A 17,056-nucleotide genomic window follows, 5' to 3' on the forward strand; every position below is an offset into this window, starting at 1 on the left:
CGAAGCTAAAATATAAATGACTCCCTGTCAAGAAGCAGCTTTTGTTTGTTGATCTCCTGACAGTTCCCGGGCCAAGGCAGGGGTTTCTGTGTGCACACGCATTCCGGATGCGGGCAGGAGGCCGGGGAGGGGGCTCGGGGGCTGCCCCCAGGGCCTGGCTCTCCCGGTCCCCTGGCTTTCCCCGCCAGGTGGGACTCCACAGTGCGGGGGGACGTCCTTGGTGCAGGCCCTCTTTCCCCTGCCGGAGGGTGGCTTGTTGCACCGAGCGGCTGGGCAGCAGCACAAGGTACCTGGGGAGCCTGGCGCAAACGATGGGATCCACACGACAGGGGCACGGTAGCCTCGGGGGATTCAGGGGCCGAGGCTCCGGGGCGGCGTGTGTGAGGGGACCCCCTTCTGGGCCATCACGGAGTGCGCCTCATGGAGGCCTGGGAGTTCTTGGGCTGTGCGCATGCCGCCGTCCAGGAGCGCGGGCCCGCGTGAGGCTGTGGTGCGTCCCCTGCCGCCCCTGGCGTCTCTGACCCTGCGCTGGGTGCCGTGGGGAGTATCTGCCTCCAGCCTCGAGCTGCCGGGCTTCTCTGGCTGTCCCGTTCTGCCCTGTTGCGGCAAAATGCACGTCAGATAAAACTTAGCTTCGTCCCCAGCTTACACTGCGCAGTCCGACAGCATGGAGTCCCTTCTCGGTGCTGCGCAGCCATCACCAACTCCAGTTCCAGAAATGTTTCATCACCGCAGACGGAAACTCTGTACCCGCCAGCAGCCACCACCCGGTCCCCCTGCCCCTACCCTGCTCTCTCCCTGGACTCGCCCGTCCTGGACATTGCGTGTGAGCAGAATCACACAGCATGTGATCCTTGCGTCTCGCTTCTCTCACTTAGCGTGTTCTCAGGTGCGTGCCTGCTGTAGTGTGTATGAGAACTTCGTTCTGTCCTGCGGCTCTGCCACCGCACGCGGCTTCTCCCTCACCCACCGATGGACGTTTGGGTTGTGGTCACCTTTCAGCTGTCGTGAAGAGCACCTACGAACACCTGTGTCCAAGTGTTTATTTGGGTCTATTTCCTGTTCTCTTGGGCAGACAGCTGGATCTTCCCCCAGCTTCTTTTGTTTTTTTAAGGATTTTATTTATTTATTCCTGAGAGACACACAGAGAGAGGCAGAGACACAGGCAGAAGGAGAAACAGGCTCCATGCGGGGAGCCCGACGCGGGACTCGATCCCGGGACCCTGGGGTCACGCCCTGGGCGGAAGGCAGATACTCCACCCCTGAGCCCCCCAGGCCTCCCACCCCCCAGCTTCTTAGAGGCAGGGAGCCTGGAAGTTAGCAACAGGACATGGATACTGAGCACTTACTCTGCCGACCACAGTGCCTGTGCATTCTTTCAGCAATCCTTCCCGACAGCCGTGAGAACGGAAGCTGCGTGGGGACTGCCTGTGGTTTCCCACAGTTCTCGAGGCCAAGGACAGTATCCAGCACTTAGTAGATACTCAAGAAATACTTACTGAACCACTGCCTTTGGGGCGGGGACTTCTGCTCCTTCTGTCCCATTAGAGAAGCTGAGTCCTGGACAAGGTGAAGCGTCTGCCCGCCAGATCCTGGGGTGATAAGTGGCAGAGGCAGGATTGCAGCCCCTGCCCTTCTCCCGTGGGCCGTACGCTTCATCTGCTCACGTCCAGCACCATGCCAGGTGCACAGTATGTGCTCAGTGGCGACCTACAGCTCCTGTGGAGCAGGGACAGAGAGAGGTCTAGGGTTGGTTTACCTGGTGGGGGGCATCTGTTTGGCAGAATGTGCCCATCTGCCCAAGGAGGCACTGCCTTGACCACATCGAGCGCCGAGCTGACGCAGCGGGAAGGAGCCTGCCAAGCGCACCTCCCGGCACCCCGAAGAAACCTCCTTGCTGACGGCCAGAATTGCCCCTGGCCTTGACCTTCAGGGTTCTCGGAGTAGAGGAGAGCAAGACCAGCCCCAGCCCGGGTCCCTCCCACCAGGAGAGGATGGGTCCCAGCAGGACGGTGTCGGGCACCTGCACTGGGTGGCCAGGCGGGGCCTCTGGGAAGTGGGAGCGTTTCTTCCCCTGCCCCGTGAGGTCTCGGGTGGGTGGGGGGGGTGGCTCCTGTCCTGGAAGCCTGAGTGCAAGGCCTGGCCGCCCAGCATAGGCCAGGCCCCGGCCAGGCAGGGCTGGGTTTCTGAGGCGGGAGAAAGGAGGGGGCAGCTGGGCAGGGGGGCTCGCAGGGCAGCGTGTGGCACAGGCCGGGCGGGAGCGCTTCGGGCCCAGCGGGCAGGCATCAGTGACTGCGTCCCTGCGTTTAGACTCACATGTTCATTAAAAACACTTCCTGATCCGAGACTTGACAGAACAAGGTGGGAAACACCTTTCCCGCCCTCCGACTGCTGGACCCTCTCTCCCTGCTGACCTTGTATGGATTTTTCAGGAATCTGGCCAAATTCTAGCCCAGACTGCATTTGGAAACGCCCCAGAGCCAACCACAAGACCCCTGCCCACTGCCCACTGGCTGCCTTGGGGCACAGGGTTCCTGTCCCGCAAGAGGGGCCAGGCCCCTGCTGCACTGTGCGGAGCCCTGGGACCCCTCTTGGTCCCACTCACCACTGTGTAAAGTTTCGGGCTTCCTTTGACCTTTCCGTTTGGCCTGGTTACGCTGCGGGTGTCGCACTGACACGCATCCCGCATCCCGCATGTTTGCTGAGGTAACTGCTCAGTCCCTTCTCGCAGGCCCTTCTATTCTTTCTTTTCTCCCCTCTGCCCCTCCCTCCCTCCTTCTCTCTCCCTCCCTCCCTGGCTCCCTCCTTCTCTCTCTCTCTTTCACTCTTTTAACATGGTTTTCCTAAAAAGTTTTTTAATCAATCAAATTTGAGGCAGAAAATAGGTTTTGTCACGCCTGGTCCCGGGGTGGTGTGGCTCTCACTCAGGCTCCTGACAGCTCCTCAATGCAGGAAGGAGGCCAAACAGAATATTTCTCGGGGAAAGTGCCCGTTTCCATGACATTGCCCCTTGTTGTCTGTGCTGCTCTCCTCCTCAAGCTGCCGCTGACATGGCCTCAGCTCCTGTGAAAGGGCCGTGGAGAGGGTGTGTGTGTGTGTGTGAGGCTGGGGGAGGGGGCCAGGGCAGCGCGGGGGGTAGAGGGGCGGCCGACAGCTGCCCCGAGCCTCCGTGGCCTGAGAGGGCTGGGGCGCAGGTAGGGGCCGCAGGGACGGGGAGCCTGGCCTGGTGCTGCATAATCAACTGAGCCTCATAAATATGGGGCTGGGGAGCCGTGGGGGAGACACTGCGAAGCCAAGTCGGGGATAGTCGGTTGCTCCAGCCAGAGGGGACCACAGCCGGGTGAGGCCTCTCCGTCCCGGTACATGGTACACGGGTCACAGCAGCTCCTTCAGCCTCCCCTCTGCCCCTGCACCCCCTCACCAGGGCAGCCCCACTCCTCCTCCTCCTCCTCCTCCTCCTCCTCCCTGGCTCTGGCCTCCCTCCCGCCCTCCTTCCAGGCCAGCGCTCCTTGAGCCTGGAGGAGCCTCCAGCACCCCACTCCCCGGCCCACTGCATCCCTACCCAGAGCTCCCAGCTGGCCCTCGGGGTCTCCCCTGTCCTTCCCACTTCCTTCTTCCTCCTCCCCACCTCAGATGTTCACCTTCTCCTCTCTCTTCTACTCTTCTTGCTCTCTTTTATAATTAATGATTAGTTTTAATTGGTTTGCTTAGGCAGCCTGACAGCAAATTAACAGAAGCCAGCCCAGGGCTGCCAGGCTGGGGGAGAGACCACTGCACTCCAGCATGGCCAGGCGAAGGCGGGCCAGGCTGCACGGGGCCCAGGGCGGCCGTGCTCCAGAAGGACAGCTCGCACAGCAAGGGCGGGCCGCACCTGGTGGGTACAGTGGCCAATGGGAGGAAGGCAACAGGACCTTGGTACACGAGGCTCAGGGTTGGCAGCTCTCCGTGCACTTCTGCTCTCCTCCGCCTCACACCCCCTGTGTTCTCATTCACATGGGACATCGTCCACATCATCGAAATTAGGGCCAGGGGCTCGGCCTTCAGACTGGGGCAGGGCTGGCTTGATCGTGAGCCTGCCCATCCTCACTCACACCCTGGGCCAACGGGGTTAGCAGCTTGATGCCTCTGGGGCCAAGCTGCTGCTTTTCATGTGGACAGGAGGGAGCCGGTCAGCGGCCCGTTGGCCTGGTCAGCTCAGCTGCCTGCCTGCGGTCCGGAAGCCCGAGGGCCTCCTTCTGTGTCTGATTTGTCGTGTGCCTCGGCACAGACCTCAGCCTTTTGGTCCTCACTTGTCCAGTCAGAGTGCTTAGGATAAGGACCGTCGGATGGGTGCATGGCCAGTGGGGCGGTGGATGCACAGCCGGCAGAGAATCCGGTGTGTTGGCCGAGATCCCGGACACATTACTCCTCTTTTTTCGCCAAATGTAGAGGCTCCTGCTCTCTGTGCTTTCCTGCTCTGTACCTGTCCCCTGGCCTTGCAGGATCCCTTCCTAAGCCCCACAGCTTTTCTGGTCCTCCACGGGGACCTGGGGGTGCCCGGCCACTAGGTCACACGGGTCAGACCATAGGTCAGGGACAGCCAGGGCAGAGACCAGAGAGGATGCCCGGGGCGGGGGCAGGGGTGAAGCTAAACTTCTCAGGGTCCCCCTGGGCCTCCGGAGTGCACCTAGCTGATGTCCCTGCTCCTGTCTGCCCTGAGAGGCCCCCAACGGCCAGCATCCCTGCCCCTCCCCCTCCCTCCTCCACCCCGGCCAACTCCCGCAAAGTTTCCTGCGATTGTTGTGTGCGATCGGATCTGCAAGTTGCTCTCTAAGCTTCTTGTCACATTTTGACTTAATGAAGTGCAACTGCTGAGGGATTTGGGTTCAGCGCTCCGGCCTCCCTCGCTCCCTTGTTGTCAGAAAACAGGGGCGGTTGGGGACGGCAGCACCGTGCAGCAAGTCGTTATCATTCCGGTCAGTCTGTTTAACACAAAATTAAACAAAGAACTAATTAGTGCCTCATGAATTAATAAATGCACAGTTGCAGGGGAGGATGGGAGGGGAGAAAAAGGTGGTGGAAGGGAGATACTGGAGTTATGGGGTTGGGGGGATTTGGGGGTTCAAGAGAGGCTGCCCAGAGCGCCCAGAGAGATGTCAGGCTGTGAGCTTGGGACGATGCACATCCGGGTTCCGACAGCCAGGCCTGCCCAGCTCCTCTCAGCGGAGGCCTGGCTCTCCAGCCCCTGCCCTGTGGCCCCGCCCTGCCCGGCCTCTGTGTCTCCCAGCTCCCCTCTCTGGCCTCTTCCCCTTTCTGCTCTCACCAGCCTCCCCCTTCCTCTCTACTGCTCCCCATCACTGTCCGCCCAGCCATCTGCAGGCCCCTGCTCTCACCCTCTGGGTCGGGGGCGCAGGAGGCCCAGGAGGCCAGCCTCCCCAGCTGCCCAGCGCCCTCCCCCTGCAGAACCCTGTGCCTGGCAGGGTGGGCTCTGCTCGGGTAGGCACCTCTGCCCAGGCAGCCTAGCAAAGGCCGCAAAAGCTGGCAGGAGACCCAGCCCTCCTTAGGAGGACTTGTCAAGTACAATTAGCATTATCTGTCTAAATATGTCCTGGGAAAGAGAGGGCGGGCGGCAGGACTGGGTGGCATTCCCGGAGCCCTGTACAAGGTCACCTCACCTCTTGCAATCCCCCCAATCTGATTTGGGGATTACACAGCCTAAGGAAATTGGTGTTATTCCTCTTGCATCATTGATAAGCCACAAATGAAGGAGTGGGGAGGAAAAAACGTAATAAACAGAAAATCCTCCCCGAATGTGGGTAGGGTTCTGAGGCCCCTGTGGGGGTGTGGGGGGGGGGGCGTGGGGGCGTGGAGGACGGCTGGGGGGCCGAGGGCTCCTTGGATTTTCTATCTACATCAGGAGTCTGTCTCATTTGAACCTGGCTCCCCAAACCCCAGCTTTGGGCAGGAGGGTCTGAGCCCGGAGAGCTGGGCTGTTATATGTTGGCTAAAGACCCTCTGTGTTGTTGGACCGTGTCCCTTTCCCTGTGTGGGCCCCCAGCGTGGCTTGCTTGTCACTGGTAGGACCTCAGGGTACGTGGTGCTGTCCTAGCCTGATCCTGGGAGGTGAGGCTTCTCGGTGCCGTGGCCCCTGGTCCACCCTTGCCCCTCTGTCACCCCCTTACTGTAGTGAACAGCTTGGCATCTGTCATTTTTATGACGGGGTGGGGGGAAAGCCCCAGGGGCTGGGGAAGAGAGTGGCGGGACGGGCGCCGCTGTATCCTGCTGTCCCCAGGCCCCTGGGTTTAGCCACGGCATCCCTCCACCCACAGACTCCTGTTTCCGCCTCTGCAGAGATGTGTGCAGTAGGGTCTGACTGTTCTCTCTTCGGTTAGGGGTGTCCCGAGGACCCTGTATACTCCCTGTCGGCTCCTCCTGCTTTCTGAATATTTTTAGGTTTTGGTTGGCATATACTTCAATGGGCCAAAATCCATCTTGACCCCCTTCCTTCGGTCCTAGAGCATCAGCCCCTCGGCCCATAGGTGGCAGGGAGCCCTTGGGCACGTAGCAGGGTGGAGGGCAGGCACCGTGTTGCTGTGGGCATCCTGCCTTGAAAGACTAACAGGGCTCCTCTCTCTCCCTCCCCAGGATGAAGTAACGCCCCTACTCTAAGAGAGGAGCCTCTAGGACCCACGACGAGGTAAGGCCTGAGAGCCCTCCCTGGTCCTGCGTCTTCCCTGCACTGGTGGCCTGGTACAAGTGTCGCTCTGGGCTGGGTCCAGCCGTGCAGAGCACCCAGGGGGGATTGGAAAGACGGAGCCCAGGCAGTGGAGCTACCCTGCCCATTTCAACCCAGCCAGAAAAGATGGCGCCAGTAGGAACGTCTCACATTGGCTCTTAGGCTGGATGGGGTACGGACGCGTGGTTTGTGGACCATGGGTATGGAATGTGTCCGAGGGCGTGTGGGCAGAAGCACCTCCGGTGCCAGGGTTCACCGCCCCTCCGGACCGTCCCCAGTGCTCCGTGGCGCTGTCCGCCCGCTGTGGCAGCTGCTGCTGGCGGTCCCTGGAAGCTTTGCTCGTTACTCCTGGGGAGCCTTGTGGACTTGGAAGCCCTGGGACTAGGATGGCAGCCTGGCCTCTGTCCTTGGAGCTGCCCGTCCCCAGTGGCCTCCTCCCCCCCGTGAGTGGCTGGTAGGGAGGAGGCCTCGGGCCGTGCGCCCGATCAGCCCAGGCTTCCCCACGCTGGCTGGGCCTTCACAGGCTGTCTCTGTCACCAAGAGGTTCGAGGAACCTCAGGGCCACCGGGCCTCGGCCCCAGGCAGCGCAGTGTCAGAGGTGACCGGTGGAACGCCAGTGTTATGTAAATAGCGGGACCTGCCCGGCGGGCGAGCTGGCTGGCTGAAGCCATCCATCATCCCAGCTCGGCAGGGCGGGGGACAGACACGGCACCGTGCGCCTGACTCCAAACCTGTTTGTTTTCCCTTTGTCTCACACGGTTCGGGCCTGGCTGTGACTGGCTCCGGGTTTTGTCCTGCCGGCCCCCTCCCCTGGGAGGATGGGGGGAAGGGAGAAGATTCGCGGCTCCCACCGCGGCATCCCTTTGGGACTTCAAAGGCTCCCCCAGCATTGTCTGTGCCTGCGGGCAGTGGCCCTGAAAACGTGATCAGAGGCGGCCGGTGTAGGGCAGGCCCGGCCCGCGCCCTGCGCTCTCGCTGGGGCCCGTAGATTCCTCCCTTTGCCGCCAGCTCCACCCTGGTTACAGCTCCGCTCCCGGGCCTCTGTCCTCGCCTTCCTCTCCCCTGGCGTCCCTTCTGGCCCGCCTGGCCCACTGCTGCCCATCCCATCCCCTTGGCGTCGTCTGTGGGACACCTCTGGGTGGCGTTGAGAGCCCTAGGACGCGGAGAGCTTCGGGTCAGCCCCGCTGGCCCCTTCGTATCCCCATGAGGATCGCACGCCAAGTGAAGGGCTTCCGGGCAGGCTAGGTGCTGGGCCAGTTCCTGGACAGGGGCTGCCCGTACCAGCGCTTGTTCTGTCTTTTTTTTATCCATCCTCTGCTGGTAACAAGAGCCTCTGCCCAGCCCTCCCTCCGCTTCTCAGCAAGGTCCAGATTGGATACCTCTGTCCCCAGGTGGCAGGACGGCATCCTGGGTCTTCAAAGTCAGCCCTAGGTGCTTCCGTTCTCTGGAAGCCCACTGCCTATTTTTGTAAATAAAGTTTTATTGGAGCATCACCCTGCCCGCTCATTTGCATATCGGTCCTGCCTACTTCTTACTCTACAGGGGCAGAGCGGAGTAGCAACAACAGAGGACGCAGGCCACAAAGACTAAATATTTACTCTCAAACCCTTTAGAGGAAGAGAGCCTCCTGACCTCTGCTCTATTTTTTTAAGTGGCAAAACATACGTTAACATGAAAATTACCATTGTGGCCAATTTTAAGTGTAGAGTTTCCTGGCACTAAGTAGGTGCACAGCATTGCCTGTCATGCTGCCCTGTGCTCTCGACTTCATGGGGTTGCGCTGGGGGCTCGGGCAGGGGTGGGAGTCCATCCCCGGGGGCCGTGGGCGGCTTGTAGACTGGGTCTGTGAGGGGCCATGCCCTCTCTCTGCCCTCCTCAGGGCCTTGTCCTCTGCAGCTCCCACCCACCTAGAAGTCCAGGCTTGTCTTCGACGCCACCATTTCCTGAGAGCTTGGCATCCCACCCCAGGAGCCCTGTGTAGCCTTCAGCCTTTTCTAAGCTCTTTTTCTCTTCAGTAAAGTGAGCAGAATAGCTTCTTCTTCTTTTTTTTTTTATTTTAAGATTTATTTATTTTAGAGAGCGTGTCTTTGGGGAAAGGGGCAGGGGGAGGGGCTGAGCGCAGAGGGAGAGAGAATCTCAAGCAGACTCCCCACCAAGTGCAGAGCCCAGCACGGGGCTCAAGCTCAGGACGCTGAGATCAGGACCCAGCAGAAATCAAGAGTCGGACGCTCACCGACTGAGCCTCCCAGGCGCCCCCAGAATAGCTACTTTGGCAGACCAGTGAGTCAGTGTGGTCAGAGGTGCCTGGCTTGGGGCCTGATGGGTCAGAAGAACTCACATTCACTCCTTCCCTCACAGCGTTTCACCTCCTAGAGCCCTGGCCGTCCCTGGGCAGGTTCCAAGGGGTTCCCCACCCCTGTCCAGGGCCCTGAGAGTCTCACTTCTTTTTTTTTTTTTTTTTTTAAATGAGATATTTTTTTTTTAATTTTTTTTTTAATTTTATTTATTTATGATAGTCATACAGAGAGAAAGAGAGAGGCAGAGACACAGGTAGAGGAAGAAGCAGGCTCCATGCGCCGGGAGCCTGATGTGGGATTCGATCCCGGGTCTCCAGGATCGCGCCCTGGGCCAAAGGCAGGCGCCAAACCGCTGCGCCACCCAGGGATCCCGAGAGTCTCACTTCTTAGGGAAGGTGAGTGCCCTCACTCTAGTGGGCACCATGGAAGGAATTGCCCCACAGGTAGCAGGCTGAGGGCATTGGGGTTCTCTGCTACAGGGCTCTGTGAGGTCCATAAGTTCTCTGGGCCCCTCTCTCTCATCCTCCATAAATGGCTGTCCTGCACATGCTCCGTGCCTCCCGGGCTGTTGCAGGCAGTGCTCGGGGAGAGCTGTGAAGGTCGCGTTCAGGGGTGCTGCTGGGAGTGAAGCAGGCCGTGGGAAGAATCTGAGTTAGAACTCAGGCCCCTTCTGGGAGAGGTGGGACTAGGCTGCAGTGGCGGTGGAGAAGGCCCGGAGGTTACGTGCTGGGCACTTGTTCCATTCACAGGCAGGGCCCAGGGCTGCTCTGACGCGTCGCTGGTGCTATGAACAGATCTGGGAGCCTGGCTTCGAGCCCTAGAGGAGCGACTGGCCTGGCGGGGAGGGAGGCCGGGCAGGGAGGATGAAGCACCGCATCCACTGGCCATGCGCTCCTGCTGCTTCTGCTGCCGGCCCTCTTAGGCCTCTTTCCATGGGCTCCTGGCCTATTGTGCATCTGTTTCCCCCTCCCGGCATCCCGCCAGCTTCTCTTCCTCCTGGCCCTCCACCACCCATACTGCCACCCCCAGTTCCATGGTGCGTGTGCTCTCTCTCTCCCTCTCCCTCTCTCTCTCTCTCTCTCCTTTTCATCTACTCCGAAGGCTTTACTTTACTTCCTTGTCACCCTAATTGATTGCATTAACCTTTCAGCGTATTGGATTCCTCGGCATCGTGCAGAGAGCCCTGTGCAATATGCTTATAATCTGAGCCATAATGGACAGTTGCAGTCAACAAGCCCCTTCTCCCTCTGTGCCATTGGCCCCGTGACATCTCTCTTGCCCAGACCACCACGGCCACTTCCTCCACCAGCAGGAGTGGGACAGTGGAATGAGGCTGGTGGAAGCAGACATAGCTCGAACCCCCCGATGGATTTCCCTGCACCTGCCCTCCTCTTGGCTCTGCTCCACGCCTCCTGGCCCGGGTCCTCCTCCAGGCCTCTGGTCGTGGAGAATCCTCTTGGCTCGGCTGTCTGCTCCTGGGACTCTTGACGGGGCCAACATGGATTTGGGGCATAAGAGAGTCCCCTAGTTGAACTAGATGGTTCTCAGAGCAAACCTTGGCTTCTGAGGAGGCTTTGGGGAAAGATAATGGTGACCATGTGAGGTGATGGAGAGATGTGATGCCGGCAGCAGAGCAATAAGCTGGAGGGAAGCCTCTGCAAGGCAAGCTGGCTTAGCCTCGCGGGAGACTTGGCGCAGGGGGAGGCAGGAGAAAATGAGCGCCAGCGTCTCAGGTCAGTAGGGATGGGCTCCCTCAGGTGGGTGCCTGGATGAACACCTCCTTGCCCAGCATCAGGCGAGGGGGCCAGTCTATGCCAGTGGCCTGATCCTGGGAGCCCAGCGAGTCCCGGCCCCGTGGGTCCTGGCTGGGGCTGCCAGCCCTCAGATCCACAGCCTGGTCAGCCCAGCCTTCATGCACAATAGGATGGATGTCGGCTTGAATACATTAGTGTCAGGCCCAGGAGCAGGACGGGAGCCCCCCTCGGCCCTGCCCCTTCAGTCCCTCCTCTCTCCTCACTGTTCCCCGGCCCCGCCCCCACCCTCTGCCCATCAGCCTCTCCTCCTGAGCACCCCCCTCCTGCCGTCACTCCATCACTCTATCACACCGAAGGGCAGGCTTTGGCAACAGGGGGCCGGACTAGGTCCTTCCTACCCTCTCCTAGGGATTTTGGGGGTGGGCAGAGGGCACAGCAGGGAGAAGCCAAGCAGCGAATTAAAGTTTGGTGATTGTCAGTGTCAGGAGAAGCTAAATAACCCTGTAACTAGTATGAAGGTGAATTCACGGTCTGCTGCACATGGAAAATATGAGTGCTCCGTGAGACGAGGAGAGTGAACGGCGGAGGCCGCCTGCCACGGTGGGCAGCCTCCTCTCCAGGGACCCGAGCAGAGAGGCAGGAGGAGGGCCGTGCCCTCTCCCATCCCTGCCAGGGGATGGCCGCCAGGACCCCATCCACGGGTGGGGGCGGCCCAGCGCTGGGGACCCAGCCCCGGCCCTCCGATGCCAACCCCTCCAGCCAGGCCCGTGTCCGTCCCTCCTCACTCGTCCTGACTGAGCACTCCCTCTGTGCCAGGCTACGTGCTACGCCCTTACGACCACTCCGTGCAGCGAGCGCTGCCATTCTCCCCCTGGTTTTGTCTGCACTTTTTTATAATCCACTTTACTGAGCTATAATTTATAAGCCAAATGTACAATTCAGTGGTTTTTTAGTATATTCCCAATATATTGCGTGATCACCATCACTCTCTGATATTTTCATCACTCCAGAAAGAAATCGCATACTCATCAGCAATCACCCTACACTCCTCCTCACCCCCCAGCCCTGGGCAGTCACTCTTTATTCTCTTTGATCCTGAGAAAATGGAGGCTCAGAGAGGGTCAGTGGGTGACTCAGTCAAGGTGGCACAGCCAGTGAGGGAGGGAGCTGGGCTTTGAACCCAGGCAGGGGGCTCCAGACTCAGTGCTCCTTGAGGGACTGCCCACCCCGGGCTCAGGCAGGCTCAGGCAGGCCCCTGCGGCAGCCCGCATCACTCCCTGGGTACACTTGCGAGTCCACACAGAAAAGCCTTGCAGCCCCGGGGGCCCAGCCAGTGTCCCAGCCCAGCTCCTGGGGCTGCAGCCGGGGAGCCCATGTGGCCAGGGAGACCCAGGTGGTTTCAGGGTTTTAAAAGGAGACTCTATCTCCATGTTGCCGTCACTGATCATTGTAGCTGAAATCCAGTGCCAACACCACATTCCAGACCAGGTCCCGCCTCGGCTGGGCCACGGGCTAGGTCGCACGGCGCCCACAGGGAACCCACATCACGCTGGATCTCCTAACGTCCTACTCTCGCGCTCTCCTGGCCTTTCTGTCCTGGCCTTCTCACCTGCTGCTTTCTTCTTTACGCTCCTGCTTTCCCTCCCCAAAACTTCAAAACAAAATTTTTTTGTGGCCATACTCTGACTTGCAAAATTTGGGAATTAATGTGAAACTCGTACTGCCTCTGATAAGAGACGAATACAAGGAGGAGAGACAAAGGGAAAGGTAGACTAGAGAATGAGTCTGTTGGATTTGGTTTGGGGTTTTTTCCTCTTTCTTCTCTCTCCCTCCAAAGCGGAGGATCCGGCCGGGCCAGTTTGGATATTTATTAAGAAAAAGCCAAAGATAATTAACTTTTTTGTTTTTGTTTTGTTTGCGGGTGCCTCCCCTGCTGGCACTCCTGCCTGCCTGGCAAATTAAACCTGCTCCCTGCTCCCTGGGTGCTGGGCTGCCGGCAACTCTGCTGCTGGCTGCCCTGGAGCTGCCGGACCCATCGGCCGCCCACCCAGCCACCCACCTTGGGTTTCAGGCCTAGGGTCACTTTATGCCACCACTGATGCCACGTCCCCAGGCTCTTCTGACTTCCAGAGCAGCCCTTAGAGCTGGGTAAGTGGCCTGTGGGGGATAGAGAGGAGGGCTACCGTTGGGGTTGTGGCCAACACTGCGCTAAAAGGAGAAGCAGTGAAAGAGTGAGTGCTGCTGTGGGGCCAGGGCATGCCCTCTGGCCAGTTGAGGGCTGCCCGCCTTCCAGAAGAGGGTGAGGAGAACAGAGAATGAGTTGCAAGTGGAGGAGAGGCCAGATTTGGGCCAGGCCCACCCCCAGCTCTTCTCCCAGGAGGCTGGTACACTGCCAGGACCCATGAGCCCTGGAAATGCTCTAGAGGAGACTCGGGGCCACAGAGCCATCCCACGATTGCTGTCCACCCTCAACGCCGGGCTCCATCCCACTGCCGCCTCTGACCCAGCACAGGCCATCTGAGGGCCCCTCCAGCGTGTGGTTGGGGCGCCCGCACTGCCTCTGCTCTGCTGCCCTAGAACCATGCAGAGCCCCGAGGCCAAGCTGTGACCTGAGCCTGCGCCCTGTCCACGGGCCAAGAAGGTGGCAGTTATAGGCCTGTCCGTGGGGGACAGAGTTGAGAGTATTTCAGGAGCTGGGACAGCCAGTGAGGAAGGCAGGTCCTCTCTCGGGGCCAGCCAAGCTGAAGCTTGGGGGTGTGGTTTGCTCCTCTGCTAAATTACCGTGCCTCAACCCCTCCCTGGCAGAGGCCTGTCTTCCGTGCCCCTGGATTCATCCCCAACTGGGCAAGTAGGCAGTGATGTGAGGTCCCTCCAGGTGGGGAACCTGCTTCGGAGCTGAGTACAGAAAGGAGGGCATTTTTTCCAAGGATTTTGCTGGCCCCCCTTTTTTTTTTCTCTGAAATATAAGGATGTGCAATTTTTTTGGTTTCAATTTAGCATTGGAGAATTTTATAATTTAGTAATTAAAATCTCTGATAGGCTTTAGAAATTGCGGCTAATTGAATTTAATGGGAAGATGATTTTCAATTTTATTTGATTACCGGGACCCCTGGCATCGGTATTTATGGGAAAAAAATGGGAAATGTGCTGTGTGGGCTAAGATGGCATAATTGAATTAGGGATAATCGGATTTCTCCGTCATGAATTTCACTATAATTTTCCTATAATTTTCCATTAGATATCTAGTTTACAAATATTCACAAAGAAATGAAGCTCTTTCGGAATGGAGATTGCTGGCTAACAGGATTACGGGGCCGAGCGTGCGGCTGTGCCAGCCCCTCTACTGCCATAATGCGATCCCTGTATCTGCCTTATACTCAGCTTGAGCCTGGCCTCGGCCCCTCGCTGCACCACCCGCTCCACTGCTCCTCTCTGCCCTGTGTCTTCTCTGACCCTGCTTGCCCCCCACCCGGGACACCCACCTGTCCAGGGCCCGCGACTTCTGGTGCCCGAGCAGACTGTCCCATCCCCGTGCCGGGGTGCTTCCTGTCCACACTTTGCTCACTCGACGCTCTCCCTGACACCCTCCCACTGTCAGCCGGAGCAGTGCACTCACACGCAAACACACGGACTCCCTCGCAGGTGCGAACATGCTTGTTCACATGTACACACAGTCCTTTGGCCAAGGCTCCTGTGCCCTGGCCCAGTCGCCTCAGAGGGAACCAGTTTATTGGGATCCTGGGGTGGGGTGCAGGAACAAAAGGAGCTTTGTTCAAGTTTATGTGAAAGTTACAAATTCAGAATGAGAGCAGATAAAGCCTGAGATACCTGGTGTGTAAACAGGCTGGTGAGTGAGAAGGCCCCGGGCTCGGGAGGGGGAGAGAATGAGTGGGCCCACTCTGGGGGTGTGAGGGGACCCGGAGCCAACCCCGGACGCGGCCTGGAGAGAGCTGACGGATTTCCCCGGGCCCGCGAGGGGCCTGGCCGCTGGGACTGCTGGGCACGGCTCTGCATTTTCTCTTGGGGATGGGATGGGGCATGTAAGGAGGTACTGGTGTCTCTGGGCCCAGGGCCTTGAGACCGGGAAGAATTGAGGCATTGGGCGGGCTTCCCGTGCCCCGAGTCCCAGGCACAGATGTCCTCCCTGGGGCCTGGCCTTGGGGTCACCGCATTGGGGTTCTCAATGCAAAAATGGGCCATAACCTTAGAGATGCCAGAGTCCTGGGCCTCTCCCCTTCCTCTGAGCACACACCCAAGGGGAGAGAGAGACACAGGAATCTGGGGACCCCCTCCATTATGCAGCCTCTGACTCACACCTCATGACCTCAATGCCTCAGCCTTCTTCTCAGACTTTCTCAAATCATAACACGCCAAGATGGCCTCATTCTCTGTGCCTCCCTGGCCTATCTGCTCTTGGGCAAGCCCTCGTAAGCCTGTAGTGGCCGACTGTGGCTCTTGCCTTGGCACAACAGAGGCTTTACAGGCAGCCCACTCCTCCCTCCACCACCGTGCTTGACGGGTCCCTCTGGCTGGCCCTGTCTGCCCTGCGTCCTTCCACCGCAGGCCCCAAAGTCACCATGCAGCCAAGTCAGCAGGCCTTGTCTAGGTGACTAGAAGGCATGCCCTGAGCCCCATCAGCAGAAGCCCAGAAGGACCTTCAGAGATAGCTAGCAGGCTGTGTGGGCCACATATGCAGGGGGCTCCCCATACGTGCATCATCAAATAAACCCAGAAATCACCCTTCCACTCCTATGTGACGTAGGTCTTCAGGCTTCCTTCCATACCCAGCTGCCCAGGTGGGGAGGCAGACACTCAGGATCGGGTTGGGACTGCCTGCCTGACGTTGCAGCCCAAAGCTGTAAGCCTTGCTTTGGAGAGTCAGAGGTGAGGGCAGCCAGAGCCGTGCGTATACTGCAGAGTAGTACCGGACGCAGAGATGCCTTCAGAGATTGGCCTGCGCCACCACTTGTCCTCACCACCTGGTAGCACATGGCTTGGTTCAGAAGCTCTGATGCTCTGCTCAGGGTTTCAGGGTCAAGGGAATCCTCAGTAAAGTGTCTGGGTCTCTCCAGCTGCTTTTCTACATAGTAACGGGCATGACTGACTGGCAGAGGGCTGCCTGTGTATAGGCAAAGGGGTCTCTCCAAGAAGGCACCGGGGAGGGCAGATAGGGAAGGGATGCTAATCTCTCTGTTGGGCCATTTGGAACAACAACAAAAAAGAAGAAAAAGAAGATGAAGAACAAAAGTAAGGGGAAAGTGGGAGAAAGAATAGACTAAGATTATTCTCTGATTTTTTTGTCCCAAGTTTTCCCTGGGCCTCTCCCTTTGCAAAACAGAAATATTGCAAAAATAAGCCAGTGCCATTTTGCTGAATCCTGCCCAAAGATCAGAGAAAACCCAGGGTCTCTTCCCCTCCCCTACCTAGAGGCAGTGTGGCCTTCCCTGAACCAGGAGGAGAGCAGAGCCCAGCGCTGGCACCCAAGGGACACAGGGAGAGCTAGTGACAGTGAGACCTAAGTACTGGGCTAGCAGAGCTGTCTACGCTCCTGCTCACCTGGCTGCCTCCTTCCTGGAGGCCCTCCAAGTCCAGTGGGTAACTTGGATCATGAAAATAAAGGAATTTCAACACATCTGGCCAGAGCCGGGACATCTGGGGACAGAGAGACCCACCAGAGTGCTCTCTCTGGGGGAAAGAGCAGGGCCTAGGAAAGTGCACAGGAGCTCTGGTCCAGAGAGGGGCTGGCAGACTGTGACCCCTGTCGGAGGGGCAGGTGGCAGGACGCTGGGGCCAAGCTCTTTATTGAGGCCTGCAGGGGCAGGAGGGCAGAGGGAGCCAAGGCAGGTGCTGGCCTGAGTCTGTGTGGGGTGACTCGAGTAAAGGCTGCCCAGTGGAGTGGGGGAACGAGGAGGTGCTGGATGCCCCTCCTGACCCCACTGTGGGGCCAGGGAGGCTGACCTTTAGGGCAGAGGAAGGGGAGAGAAGCCCTAGCGGAGAGCAGGGATGTGTAAGGGGGTCTGGGTCGGCCTGGGGCAGCTGGGGTCCGGGAGGACACCCGAGTGCTTTTCAAGGCAAAGTGGAAGCCAGGGGTCCTGGCTATCCCCGCAGTCTGCAGCGGGTGGCGCAGGGCTCCGCGAGGCCCACGCGTGTGTCCTGTCCCGCTTGCCCCACCAGGCCCACCCCCGCCCCCCGGAGCTTTAACTCCTGGGCACAGAACAGCCTCGCCACTGCCCCCACCATCAGAGTCAGCTAGGAGGGGAAACACGAGCCCGGATGTCCCCGTGCCCTGA

General features: G+C 59.1%; 1 protein-coding gene across 3 annotated transcripts in view; it reads left to right on the forward strand.

Annotated features, from left to right (window-relative positions):
* The window catches only part of CASZ1 (castor zinc finger 1), a 139,034-nt gene that overhangs the window by 71,089 nt on the left and 50,889 nt on the right, over positions 1-17,056 (forward strand). For all 3 annotated transcript variants that reach the window (XM_072751221.1, XM_072751222.1, XM_072751224.1), the window contains exon 3: positions 6,625-6,676. The gene's annotated coding sequence lies outside the window, so the exon portion shown is untranslated. The remainder of the gene's footprint in view (positions 1-6,624; positions 6,677-17,056) is intronic.

This window comes from Vulpes vulpes, chromosome 2 (assembly GCF_048418805.1).
Source record: "Vulpes vulpes isolate BD-2025 chromosome 2, VulVul3, whole genome shotgun sequence".
NCBI classification, from domain to species: domain Eukaryota; kingdom Metazoa; phylum Chordata; class Mammalia; order Carnivora; family Canidae; genus Vulpes; species Vulpes vulpes.